This window comes from Centrocercus urophasianus, unplaced genomic scaffold (genome assembly GCF_019232065.1).
Source record: "Centrocercus urophasianus isolate 14NV4802_14NV808 unplaced genomic scaffold, USGS_Curo_1.0 seq_22, whole genome shotgun sequence".
In the NCBI taxonomy this organism is placed as follows: domain Eukaryota; kingdom Metazoa; phylum Chordata; class Aves; order Galliformes; family Phasianidae; genus Centrocercus; species Centrocercus urophasianus.
In genome coordinates, this window is record NW_024884778.1 from 10,366,156 (window position 1) to 10,379,495 (window position 13,340).

The window sequence follows — 13,340 nt, forward strand, 5'->3', positions numbered from 1 at the left end:
GAATAGGTGCGCTCTCTGAGATGTATGCAAGTAAAGGAAATGACAAGAAGAGGGCATTGAAATGCTTGATGCACATTCTCTTTGTTTGCTGGGGAGTTTAACTGATGTCAGCATGTTCTGGAAGAGCTGCTACTTTCTGTAGTTGGGATTTATAAGAGAGCCTGTGGAAAGCTGAGGTCTTTCAGTGGGCTTAGTAACAACTGGTAAGTTGTTTATTTCTAAAGAAGTGAAAGACTAAGTTAGCAGATAAAGGAGTCTTTGACAGAGAAAGGCCAGATCATTTAATTCTCATAGCATTAGTAGTTTGCCTCAAAGTTTGTTATTTTCAGTTGCTGCAGATGAACTTATCCTTCCACTGCCTTGTGTGAAATAGCAGATGTGCCATATATCGGAGTGATAATTGTGGTGAGCAGGATTTTGCTTTTTGCCATGAGCAGTTTGTGAATGTGACTGTTCATGGTGTGCAGGTAACCAAGGCACGGTTAAAGGAAGCAACTTTTGTAAGTTTGAATTGTGTGTTGTACTTACCCCTGCTAGCATCATGCAGAGTTGGGTTAGGATACCTATGAAAGGTCAAACCTTTCTCAGGCCTACAACGTAATGGAGGAAGCACATTTCACAACACATTGTGGTTTATGACTCTCTCTGACCTTTTTTTGCCCTGACCCTATGGTAACTGAGATTGACAGCTGGTGCCCACTGGGCATTTAGGGACATTACAAACCATCTGCTTTTTAAATTTGAGGAACCCTCTCACCAAATGAAGTGGCATCATCTTCCAGTTCTACTAATGGACTTCGACATCTTTGACCGCTTGAACCTGCACAAAGGAGGGACACAGCAATTAAAAATAAACAGTGACATTCTCAAGCGCCCGTGCTTGCTCTGATTGAGGCTGAGAGCACCAGCAGTGCATGGATTCCTTTATGCTGTTGCCTATGTAAATTGCCATCTGGGGTTGATTATCCATACAGCAAAAAAAGAAAAATTATATATGTGTGTTTGGCAAAAAGCTTTGACACAGCAAACAGTTCACTATCCGATTGAGTTAGTAGTATTTGCTCACTAGTGCTTGAAATCCACCTTGAAGAGCATGAACCCGGGATTTCTGCAGCAAAAACACAGTGTTGGCAGAATTCTGAATGTCCATTAAGATTACTTCAGCGGTCTTTCAATCTCTACAGTCTTCCAGTTTATAAACTGTAACAAGTTGTGACATTTTTATTTCTCTTTTATGAAACTTCCTGGAGTTAAATATTAAGGATTGTTGTTGTTTTTTTTTTTTTCCTGCAATACCAATTCATTTTATTTTACTGATAGATCTGGCCCTCATGATTTGAAAGTATTGAGCTATGTATACTCTGTTTAGTGAATGTAGTTTGTGAGTTTTGTGTATTTTGTAGCATTCATTAATTGAAAAAGGGAAGAGTTCTTTTCAGTGGGGGGGGAAGAATCTTTGTCTTCCTTACAGTTGAAAAGAACAATAGCAGCTTTAGAACAGGAACCACATAGAAAGCCAACAAAACAAATGCAAAAGAGACAAAACCTGAGACTTGGGTTGTTACTGATTGTCTTAAAGGAATAAAAATGTGTGTGAAAGGTAATGTAAAATGAGTGGGATGCAGTTTTCTTTCTGCCCAGTGTTAGTGATTCTAGTTTTGGACTGTGCAGTCATAGGCACGATAAAAGTGGAAGACTGCATAAAACAGATGATCGTATGCTAGTATTCCTTTAAAGAGATGAGGTTTCAGATTAGGTACTAAGAATTGCAACAAGAAGTTGTGAAAAACTGTAGAAGAGGGCAAATTGAAGTAAGTGAGGAGTTGGGGGTGCATGTTCACAGTAAATGGGTGTAAGTCAGGGAGGTAGGCTGAAGTTGATTTGTAGGGATGCTTGCTTAAAAGCAAGAGAATTGCATCTTGATCATTTAGTAGTATCCTGAAAGTGTTAATTCAGTGTTGTCTTGGGTGTGATTGGCTGCCATAGGTATGTAGCAGTCACAAAGCGTGTATGTGGGAGCCAGGTACAAAGACAGACTTTTTTTGTTGTTGTTCCTGGGAATTCTAAGTAGCAGAAACTTGCTTTCAACTTTATATTCAAGTTTCCATCTGTTCTGTTTAATGTAATTGGTGATTAATGTTATTGCAAGTTGATCCAGGCTGCATGTCATGTGAATGTTAGCAGCTTCACTGGAACACAGATGGAAATAAAGTGTGCTGCCATTTTGTAATGCCTTTTGTCAGAATTTTGTGAGTGATTTGACAACTAAGGAGCTGAGTTTACTGGTAAATGATTGGTGCCTATCTGTAGGGGATCGTTTGGGGATTTTTGCTGTGCACTGCAGCTGAATAATGTGTCTGGCTTAATAGAATACAAGGTTATTTCTTGTGTCATAAAATTGTGGGCCACCAGTCATGGACTGTCCTTCGGAGGTGCATCTCAGATGTGCGTCTTTGATGTCAGGTTTCTGATCTGTTAGGTGTGACTGAGCTGTTACCATTAACAGGAAGAGCAATGTTCATGCTGAGTCCAACCTTCACAGTCCCTCATCTTTGCACCATTGCTGTACTACCTCTCAAAAGTGGCAAGAATGTTTATGAAGTGCTCCTCTGTAGCTGGAGATCTGTCATCCAGGTGTTTTGGTACTTTGATGTACTTTTAAGAGGTCACCTGAGATATCAAGTATGAACAAAATGAGACACTTGTTTCTGTTTTCTAGTCAAATCTTGTGGTAAATGAGTATCAGTTTAAGCCAGTAGTAGATCTTGTCTTGACAAGGGCCTGTTTGCTGTCAGACTGTACTGACTTTATGGACTTGTAAGAAGTATCATTTTCCAAGTGTGATACTTGGAATAGCTTCATGGCTTCATATGCTTCCATGATATGAAAAGATCTTTTCGAGCTTCTTTGTTGGCTAAATAACATTGGTCCGTTTTCTAGCAGACATTCTGTAGCTTTATGGCCCAACCAACAAAGAAGTTCTCCTGTGTCTGATAAAATAACTCAAGTAGTGAAACCAGCATAGTTACTTAAACTGTAACAGATAATTCAGCTTTTTCCTCATGATTAGTTCAGCCTAACTGAAACTAGTTCTTACTTCATCTGTTTATTAAATCTCAATGCACAGAGGACTTCTAATGCCAGTGTATTTAAGGACTTTTTTTTTTTTTTTTTTTCCAAGATCAGAGTTGTGCTATTGAAATCTTGTCAGAGAACACATTTCAGTATTTAAATCTCAGAAATTGAGGTTGGTGCAAAATCCACTGAATAGTATCACAAAGATGCGCGTATGTAGAATTTCATGGTGACGTTTTAGGTATTTGTTTACTACTTTCATCTTCTATTCTGCAGCCCTCAAAGCATACCTCATCCAAAGTTCATGATATCTTGATTGTCTTTCGTTTCGTACTGAGTAGGAGACGTCGTTGTATTTTCTATTAAATATATGTGACTTCTGTTTCTGTACCTGCTTCTTCTGAGGCTTCTGCGATTTTCCTTACTTACACAGTGAGGCCAGAACTGGCCTTTAAGATGCTAGGTAAGAAGCCTCGCCTTGGACGTGGCTTGTTTGTAAAATCTCTTCCATTCCCCTTCCTAGAGGCTTGTGATAGAAAAATACCTTGTCACTGAATGCAGTTCACTATGTAGCAGTTGTGTCAAATAATGCAAAGTTAGTGAGATCTACTTCAAACTAATTGTTGTATTTCACTGTTCTTGGGAACCTATTCTGGAACAGTTTTTCTGGTGGTGTGAAATGTCTCAATTTCCACTCTGCTTTTTCCCTTGAAACTTGGCTATAACTTACTTTTGTTCTGTTAAACTTCTCAGCCAACTTTCCTTCTCATTGAAATGCTGTGGGGAAGGGAAGTTCAGAAAAATCTACAAGTATCTGGGGGGAAAGAATGAAATGTAACTAGTAAAATTGCCTCCTGGTGAGAAGGCAGTTTGTAATACATATTAAAATATGTGGGTAATAAAATATAAGAATCTCAAATCCTAAATCAATAAATTAAACATACACATAATGTTACACATGCAATTTAATTCGGTACAAGTATCGAAACTGTTTCTTTAATTGTCTGGCACTTCTAAAGCATGGATTGTGTTTGTTGGAGATTTTCCCCTTTCCTAGAAAAGATCAGAGTGAATCCTACTGGTTTTGCATCTGCTGTGGCATTTACTTGAAAGCAAAACATGCGGGATTTGGCTTACATTGGAAAGTATTCTTTTGACGTTTAAGGATATTATCAGTTGTTTTGGAAGAATTAAACTCCTCAGCACAGTTCTTTGTGGTTAAGTAAAGGATTAAAGACCTGATCCGGTGCCTGTGGAATAAAATTTAGATCTGGCAATAAAAACTTCTCAAATCTTCTTGGCTTGATCTCTTGAGAGAATAGAAAGAGCAGATGCTGAGCTCTTTTAAAGATCAGTTCCCTCATTTTCAATGTATAGTTTTATAATGTTTTGCTGTTTATCATTATTTAAACTTAAAAAAGCAAACAAACAAAAAAAACCAGCACACAAAAGGAAGGAGGCAACACCCTAAAAGAAAGGAATGCATTTTAATTGTGAAAGAAACATTCATGATGAACCTCAGGCTTTGAAAAGGCTTAAAAAGGGACTTGTATCTTTCTATTTTTTAACTACTCAATAGTGAAGTACAGTAGCTCATATCTCCTGTGATTTTTATTGAGTATAGTACATGTATAGTAAAATGAGAGTAAGGTCAGGATTTTGTGTCAGGCATGTTCTGTTCAGGACCAGGGATAAGACATAACAGAGAAGGAGTTGGGTGCATGTCATGGGGTTTATTTGTCTAGTTTGTCAGAGAAGAAGGGAAGGCAGCCAGAGGGAGAGCAGCCAACCTGAGCAGCGCTAATCCAAACCACGCACTGTATTTTTGGAGCTTGTGTGTCTAATGTGATCTCTGTAGGCAGAAAAGTGGCCTGGTCATTGTTGGCCAATTAACTCTTCAAGTACTGAAATCCATTTTCAGCACAGTTTTCCTTGGTGGAGGGTCTAGATAAATACAGTTTGGCTGCAGAATGCCTTCTAATGTACGAGGAAAAATTATCCAGGAAGTTATTTGTGTTTCTTCCTCCAATGGAGCTGAAAAGGAATGAACTCGTGTTGCATCTGTCCACCTGCAACGTCTGTAAATGATTGGGATTCACAAGAAAGTGCAGCTTTAATGGAAACAGTGCTGTTTTCTGATATATAAGTTCTGCAGTATTTCTGTGGTGCTAATTGCTTGTTACAGAATACCTGCAGTGTTGACTGGTTGTGGCTAACTGATGACATGATTTAAAGTGTGGTGCTTATGCTACTACTGCACAGATAATTTTGCCTTAGTAGTCGGAAAGTGTAGAGATCGACTTCTGTTGTAGAGTTGGTATTCCCTTCAGTGGGATTCAAAATGGGAATGAAATATAGGATTGTCTTGGCTGTGTCTGAGTAGATGAACCTTACGTTTGTCCTTGGGTACCATGACTTGTTTTCTTGGGTAAACCAAATTTTGTTTCTTCTGTTCAAATTTTAGTAGCCCATTTGTCCATGAAAATTTTAAAAAGCTCAGAAAAAGGCTTAAAAATGCTGTTATAGGCAGGAAAGTAACTGAACTAAAATAGAGGAAACCCACGGACTGCAAGGAAAACTATACAGGTAGAGCTTTCCTGAGGTTGATGTTGGCACTGCAGTGCACTGCTATGAGCCCAGCTGGCTACTGTGCCACCTCTGGTCAATATTTTGCATCTTTCTGGGGATTATCCATGTACTGAGTTGCTGGATCTGTGGCAAAAGCTCGGTGTCCAAATACAGAAGTGCCACGATTGCAGAAATGGAATAGGTTCTTACGTACCGTGTTAGTGAGTGAATCAGTTTAGCTCAGCTAAATATGGAACAAATGTGCAGGTTTGCGACCATAGAACAAAGTCAAGAAGAAAACTGAATGTCTCAGCTTTTAAGATGATACCTGACATTTAGATTTATTGCTTTAACTTCCTTCACATACTCATTTTCTTTTTTTTTTTTCCCAACCTATTTGCATTTCGCTGTTGTCTTTTCCAGTCTCTAAGTTTGTTCTTTAAGATGACTGATCTTTTCTACTTTTGCCATTGCTTGAAGAAACCTTTTTTTTTTTCCCCATTGTTTTTCTCACTGCTCTATTTGAAAAACCAGTACCAACCAAGGTTGATGGAAACGAGTTCAAAAACGCTGTCCCAAGGTTTCTCGCCTGTCCTTAGTTGGAGTCTGATGAAACATGAATAAATAGTGAACACTGTTATTTTCTTTATAAAGAGCAGTTTCTGATGATGTACGAGTAGGTTCCAGTACTTCCTCTAAAGGATATGCCAGCTGTTGATCCTAGGACTGAAGTCTTTCATTTTCTGTTAAAAAGAAGCCCTGCAGCTGTCCAAAGCGTGTGCTCTAAGCAGTGTCCTGTAAGTTGTGCACAGGAGGAGGAGGGCCTTAAGATGCCTTCAGTCTGGGATGCAATTAATAAAAACCTGCTTTTATCGTGGGACTTTGTAGGATGTCTCCTGTGTAACAGTTGCTAGTCCAGTGATCAGGTGTTGTGTTCTGGTGTTTGTGCACCCTGGAGTTCAAGATTAGTTTGAAAATAAGTTGATGGTCATGATGCTAGTAATCACAAACTAATGTCCAAATGCCTTTTTGTTTAAAGTTTTTAGTAACTTTTTAAAGCAAGGAATGGTTGTTCTGTTTACATATGTCTTTGCTTAAGCATTGCTTCTGCTGGGTCATTAACTTTATTTCTCTTAATTTATCGGGTAGAATTGTGCTCTGTGCAGTTCAATTGAAAACAGACCCACACATGCATGTACATACTTTGTTCGAGCAGGAGTCTTATTGGAATGCTTGTGTAGTGGTGGGAAAGGTAACCTCCTGCATGGGAGACATAGCTTTCACCTGGAGTTCCTGCTGCAAATGTAACTTTAGTTGGAGTAGACTTACTAAAAGCATGGAGTAACTGTCATGTTTTAAATTTTTAATTTCCAGTGCTGGAGGCTTTGGCAAAATTTCAGTAACCAGAATTGAAGGAAGGAATGTCACTTTTTGTTCTTCCTTGGTCATCCATATTCGGTGCAATTCCTCATTTGATCAGGTTGTTAAGAAGTAGAGCTACGCAGCAATGCTGTGTTAAGTAATCGTGCTCTGTGTATTATAAAGTTCTGATCAGATCTGAACAGTGACAAAAAAAAAAAAAGTGGATTTGAGTATTGAAAATCTTACTTAACCAGTGCCCTTGAAGGTAAACTTCTGCTAGATTTGACCCAAAGGTATAACAATATGGGCTGGGGAGTTAGTACCCAGGAATCGAACGTGTCTGCCATCAGAGTGTTTTCTTGATGAAGTGTGATGGAATCCAGCTTGCAGCTCAGCACCACCCAGCCTTGCTCACTCTCTCCAGGTGGGGTGGGGGAGAGAATCAGAAAGGTATAAGTGTGAGGACTCGTAGGTTGAAATAAAGCTGTGTGTCCAAGCAAATCAAGGGATTAATTCACTCTTTCCATTGGCAGGCAGGTGTTCAGCCACACTGGGTAAGCAGGGCTCATCATGCATAGTGGTTTCTTGAGAAATCAGATGCAATCACTCCAAATGTCCCCCTGTCATCCTACTTTACCCAATTCTTATTAGTAAGCATGATGCCACATGATAGGAAACATCTCTGTTGCCAGTTTGGGACAGCTGTCCTGGCTGTGTCCCCTCCCAGCTCCTTGCTGTTGTTTCAATCTCAGAAGCTGGAAAGTCCTTGGCTCTGTGTAAGCACTGCTCTGCAGCAACTGAGCCATCACTGTTATCACCACTGTTTTCATCAGAAATCCACAATACAACATCATATGAGTCTCTATGAAAAAAATTAACTCTATCCCAGCCAAAAATGTAACATGAAATGTTATTACACTATAGGAAGTCCTATGGATTTCTTGCCTTGTACTGTCTTCCCGAGATTGCAGATTTCCTGCTCCTTCAGAAGAGTAAATCATACTCTGTTATTCCTGTGAAAATTGCATGAGAATTGACTTTACTCTTTAAACATTTGTTCAGCTCATCAGATTCTGTTGTCCTGTGCCTGTGACAATAATGTGTATTGTTGAAAATAAATGTAAGACATCTCTTTGGCATTCTCATAATACTATATTGTAATAGTCCATGTACTTTGAAAGGAAAAGTAATACTGGAGAAAGCCAATATTTACAGTATCTGCTAGAATAATATAATTATGTGCACTGCCCAGATAGTACTGTGATGAACACGATACAAAAGCTTAGATACAGATTTTCATTTGCAGCTTGCTGGAATGAAAACTACAAACTCTCAGGATCTTGGTTATAAAGATCAGCTTGAAAGCATGTGCTGTAAAACTTGGTTGGTTTCTCTTCCTCTTCTGAAGCGTAAATAACCAAATATAAATGTTTCACACTTCAGGAATCACGAGAAGGTCAAATAACATTTTTTAAGGAGTCACAGTAACTGGTACATCTTTAAATGCATAAACCGTGGACATAACCTGGAAGGCCTCTGTGAAAGCTTTCATCCTTAGCTCCAGTGGTTGACCTGTTTTCTATGTAGATAACTTGTTTTATTTTTTTTTTTTAAATACATGTGCATGGTGAGTAACAGATCCTGCCAAGGAATGCCAGAGATGGTGTTACTGCTTGTTTGGTTCAGGTAGTAGAAATTGGCAATTAGAACAGATTAATTCATTGGAAATAAGGATCCTGTTACGTGTGGAGACATCAATATCTTTTCTTCAGTGAAAAAGGGACAGAAGTACTGAAAATTATGCCAAAGTTTTGGTGTTTTTTTTTCCCACTTAAGATCAGTGTGAGCCTTCAGCACCTTTTGAAGTTTCTCTGCTCTTTCATCAATATTCATATGACCACACAGTTTTGTTGTTTTTTTTCCCCATTTCAATCAGGATGTTCTATTTGCTTTTTCTTAATATCACATTCACTATATAAGTAATTTCAATAGACTTCTCATCATTCCTGGAAGAGCTGTTTCTGTCTTACGTGTCCTCGTATGTGGGACTGCAACAAGTTAAATGATAGCTTAGGAAGAAAATATGCTATTAAAACTCATTTCAGTTTTGAGAGGTGGGTATTATTCATGTGCCGTTTGCTTTGTCTAGAAGACATTGATCCTACTTGTAAAGATTACTTGACAATAATTTGAAGTCTGTAGTGAATGAGGAATATGCAGGTATACCACACTCAAAAGTGGAACCACAGAAAAGAGGATTTTAAAAGGAATACTGAGAATTTTTATACAAGATTGAAATAAATGCCCAATAAAGCTACGATAAATGCCGTTTGCTCTTCAGTCAGCATGATGTGACACTTCTAATTTAGTATAAATGCAGAGTAGCACACAAGTCTTTGTACAATACTAAAACACAAAATCCCAACCTGAACTGTTTTGCCCTGTGTTTTAGAAGAGAACTGAAGGTGTGTAGTGATTGACAAAGAACAGTGCTTTGCACGAGGTACTGGTGTTGCTATTTCAGATTTCCTATTGTTGACTCAATGCCCTTGTTTGAGGAGAAACAGTTGTTTCTACTGAATGTATCCAATTATGTTTCATTCCAGTGTTATGAAATGCTCCTTGATTGCTGGGACTCTAGAGGAGCCTATTATTTGTATTTGCCTTAGGTAACTTGTGTTGTCTTTAATCTCCTATGGGTGATGGAAGTTCTCTGATGTGGTGGGGTCCTACCTTGCTTGGAGCCCTCCCAAGAGGCTTAATGTGACCTTGAGATGCTACATAAGATTGGAGTTTAATGTAATTTGTTCTGATGTATTAATATTTCTCAGGCATGTGGTTCCCTAAATAGAAGGAAAATGATGGAAATGTCCAAGATGGTAGGAATCAAGATGTCTGTTCTTCCTCCTTACAGCAAGTGTTAGGAATTAGAGAAGCTCCGATTGCTTTCAAGTCCTTCTTACCGCTTCTGTGCCATCTCTGCTTTTTTCTTCGCTTAAACTCCCCACCCAAACTTGTTGCTTGTGTTATTAGGCTTCTACATCCAAATGTGCTTTACTGTGTGCAGATAAATGGTGGTCTTCTGTGAGATCACTCTGAAAAAAATATCTTTGCTGCAAGCTTCAGATTTGCTTTTGGAATAGTAGAAAGCATTTAGAGCTAATGGGATTAGTAAGAAAATATTTAAGGAAGACAGTTGTCTTCAGTTGTCTCAGCTTATATATTATCTTTAAAACATGTCAAAGCTGAACGATTTTCATTTTGTGGATTCCCAGAAAAATTAATGATATTTCCATCAGTGTGGCTTCCTGTGTTGTGGTTGTTGTTTTTTTTTTTCTTTAGGGATGGATGATATTGGGAGGAAGCTGAAGAGCTTTGTAACAACACTATTTGAAAGACAGAAATGAGAATGTGAAGGCAAGGGTTCTGTCCATAGGATAGAACTGTTTTAGTTTGGGTTTTGGGGTTGTTCCCCCTGCTGTATACAAGCTTTCTGTTTTAATTTGATTAAGAAAAAATCAAAAGCGTGATCAATTTTTTTCATAAGGGAAATTCCAATTTTCTTCTATTGGGTTGTGTGCACTTTAATATTGCTCATGTTTTAAAGGTTCAGATATAAGAAGAGATGGGCAAAGCATCTATGTCGGATTGAAAAGGGGAAAAAAAAAAAATAAGACGTTAACATTTAAGCATAGCTTTCTGGTTATGGTGTAATTCACAGCAGAAAATTCAGCTGACGTATACATTATAAACAGTTGTAAAAACAGGCATTAGATATTTGCAATCTGTGGTGGACTGAGTTAAAGTCTGTGATGTCGGAGTTATCTGACGTGCTGAGTTAACTCCACAAATCAGAGCTGCGTTCTGTTCTGCATTCAGTTGTTCTCCCTGCTGGGCAAGGTGATTAGTTCAGCAGTGAAGTTTTAAACCGGCCTTTTCTTTCTTCGGTTTCATCTAGCTGCAGTGTCACCAGCTGGTGCTTTTTACTTCAGTCAGGACGTGGCTAAGCTTCAGCAGAATACAGTGATGTGATTTAATTTGTTATAATTATGCACAGTGCTTTACAATATGCGTGCTGCTTTTCTTTCTATTTCCCGGCATGTGGAAAACCAAATTTAAACAATGTTAGTTTTTAAGTTTAAGTGTGACAATCTTTTTGAGTTTTCATTGGTATGTCTAAATCTCTGGGTATGTGATGTGATAATTCTCCCAAAGTGAACCTTAGTACAGGTACATTCTGGAACTTGTTGGGCCTATGTCTATAATTGAAAATGACCACGTAAAAATGACTCCTGTGTCTTCCTAATGTTTCATATGCTGTGGACGTTTCTTGGGAGCCTTTATTCAGATTTTTAATTCACCTGTTTTTAAACACGGGTATTTGTAATGGATTCTGTAGCTTTAGTCCTAGCTCTGGTGGGGAAAACTGTAAGAATTTAATAGCATTAAAGAAGCTTGTTGGAAACTGCAGTACCTGTGGTGTGTATGCTATGTGAGAGGGGTTTTCTTCTAATATTTTCTGAAAAGATTTAATGTATGTATATTTATGTGTATATATATTCATATATGTGTATATAAATATATATTTTATATTATTTTATATAAATATTTATATAAAAGTATACACATACATCCCTGTATATAGGAAAAGCAATAAACATGAGTTTCCTTCACCCCTTTGTGATAGAGTCAGCTTTAGGTTTTGGTTTACATTCTGCTTTAATAGAGTTAGCTTCATTTTGTGTTAAATCCCCTCCCACCTCTCCTTTTAGCAACAATATTGGGTTTTATCTATTGTTTAATCTGCCTGAAACTGAAATATTAAGATTTTGGTTGCTGAGCTCAGAAGGCATGGATAGTATAATAAAACCTTTCACCACATCTAGCAAGTTTAGTGGGATTTTGTGTGAGATGGCTGCATCACTAATAAGAAGAGGGAAGCACTCCTCAGCGGGCATAGGAGGTCTTACAGGTTGGGAGTGTTGGTTTTTGTTGTTACAGTTAGGGCTGAAATAGGAAAAGCAGATTTCTATAGCTGCTGGTCATCCTTGGTACCACATGGTACCATTTGCAGCCATCAGAGCTCAATGTTTAATCAGGAAACTTTTATTTAATGATAAAAAGTCTATGTAGTATTGAAACTTCGTATGCGTAGTGTTGAAGTGACTCTTTTTGATGCTTGTGAAGGCTTTTAACCCCCCCCCCCCCCCGTTTCCCCTCATCCAGTTACAATTAGGTCTGACTTCTCCCTGCTATATTTAAGAGCATATTAAATCTATTTCTCATGTACGTTGTGTGTGTGTGGAAATTCTATCTAGCTGGAGTTTGTAACACTCTGATAACAGTCAGAATTCTGTAATAATAAAAAATGCATCAGTGCTGGAACAGGCAAGTATTGGGGCTTTTGAACCTTCAGAGGAATTTATCATATTTTTATTCGTAAATACAGCAAGCTTTAGTTTCTGTGAAGCAGATGGCTGGATGAAAACAGGAGAAGTCCAAATCAGCCCAGGCAGGTGTTGAGCAAATGTCTGCAGTGAGCTTTCACCATGGTTTTGTTAAAGTTCTTTACTCTTTTTGGACTTAATTGTTGGGTGATTTGGTCACAAATATCCAGATATGTACCTGTTGCTTAGATCCAATCCCAGTCTTCCAAACAAACATTCGTTTACCTCTTGTGCATCCTGGGCTTGCTCAGGTACCTTTTCAGAGCTGGTTCCTCATTGTTTCTTTTCGAACTGCTAAAATTTCTGGACCAAACACTTGAGCTATTCTGTGTTTATACCTTTAGAACTGCACTTACCAAAACATGGAAGACTTTGTGTTTTGAAAGTATGAACGCCTTCAGTCTCATCAATTATTTTTAGTATTAAAAGTCAGCAGATGGAGCTAAAGGCTTGTAGAAAAATTACTTGTCCTGATGTATATTAAACCACAAAGCCCACTACGTTTAATAATGCTTCTGCTGAAACATACAGCAGCACTACTAAATCTCACAGCAGCATCCCCTTTTCTGAACAGTGTTTCTGTGCAGAAGGAGAGTTCACTCCTTTTTATACTGGGAACCAAAAAAGCTTAAAAAGATAAGTGGGAAGCTGATTTTCTTTGTGGAGTTATCTGTGTACGGTTTTCTGCAGCACTGTTCACCAGTTCATCAGTGAAACTGTTATATTTTGTCAATATTTCTGCTTTTCCTCTGAGCACAGTAATTGGAACCTACTACTGAGGGTTAGGTTGGAATTCATTACAATTCATTGTTGCGCGGTTGGTGAGGTACTGAGGTTTCATGTTTTTCCTCTGAAGCAACTGAAATAAGCCTTTGCCTTAGATAACAT

The 13,340-nt window shown here is 38.3% G+C and overlaps 1 protein-coding gene across 1 annotated transcript in view; it reads left to right on the forward strand.

Moving 5' to 3' along the window:
- The window catches only part of EEFSEC (eukaryotic elongation factor, selenocysteine-tRNA specific), a 113,102-nt gene that overhangs the window by 36,093 nt on the left and 63,669 nt on the right, over window positions 1–13,340 (forward strand). The window lies entirely within an intron of this gene.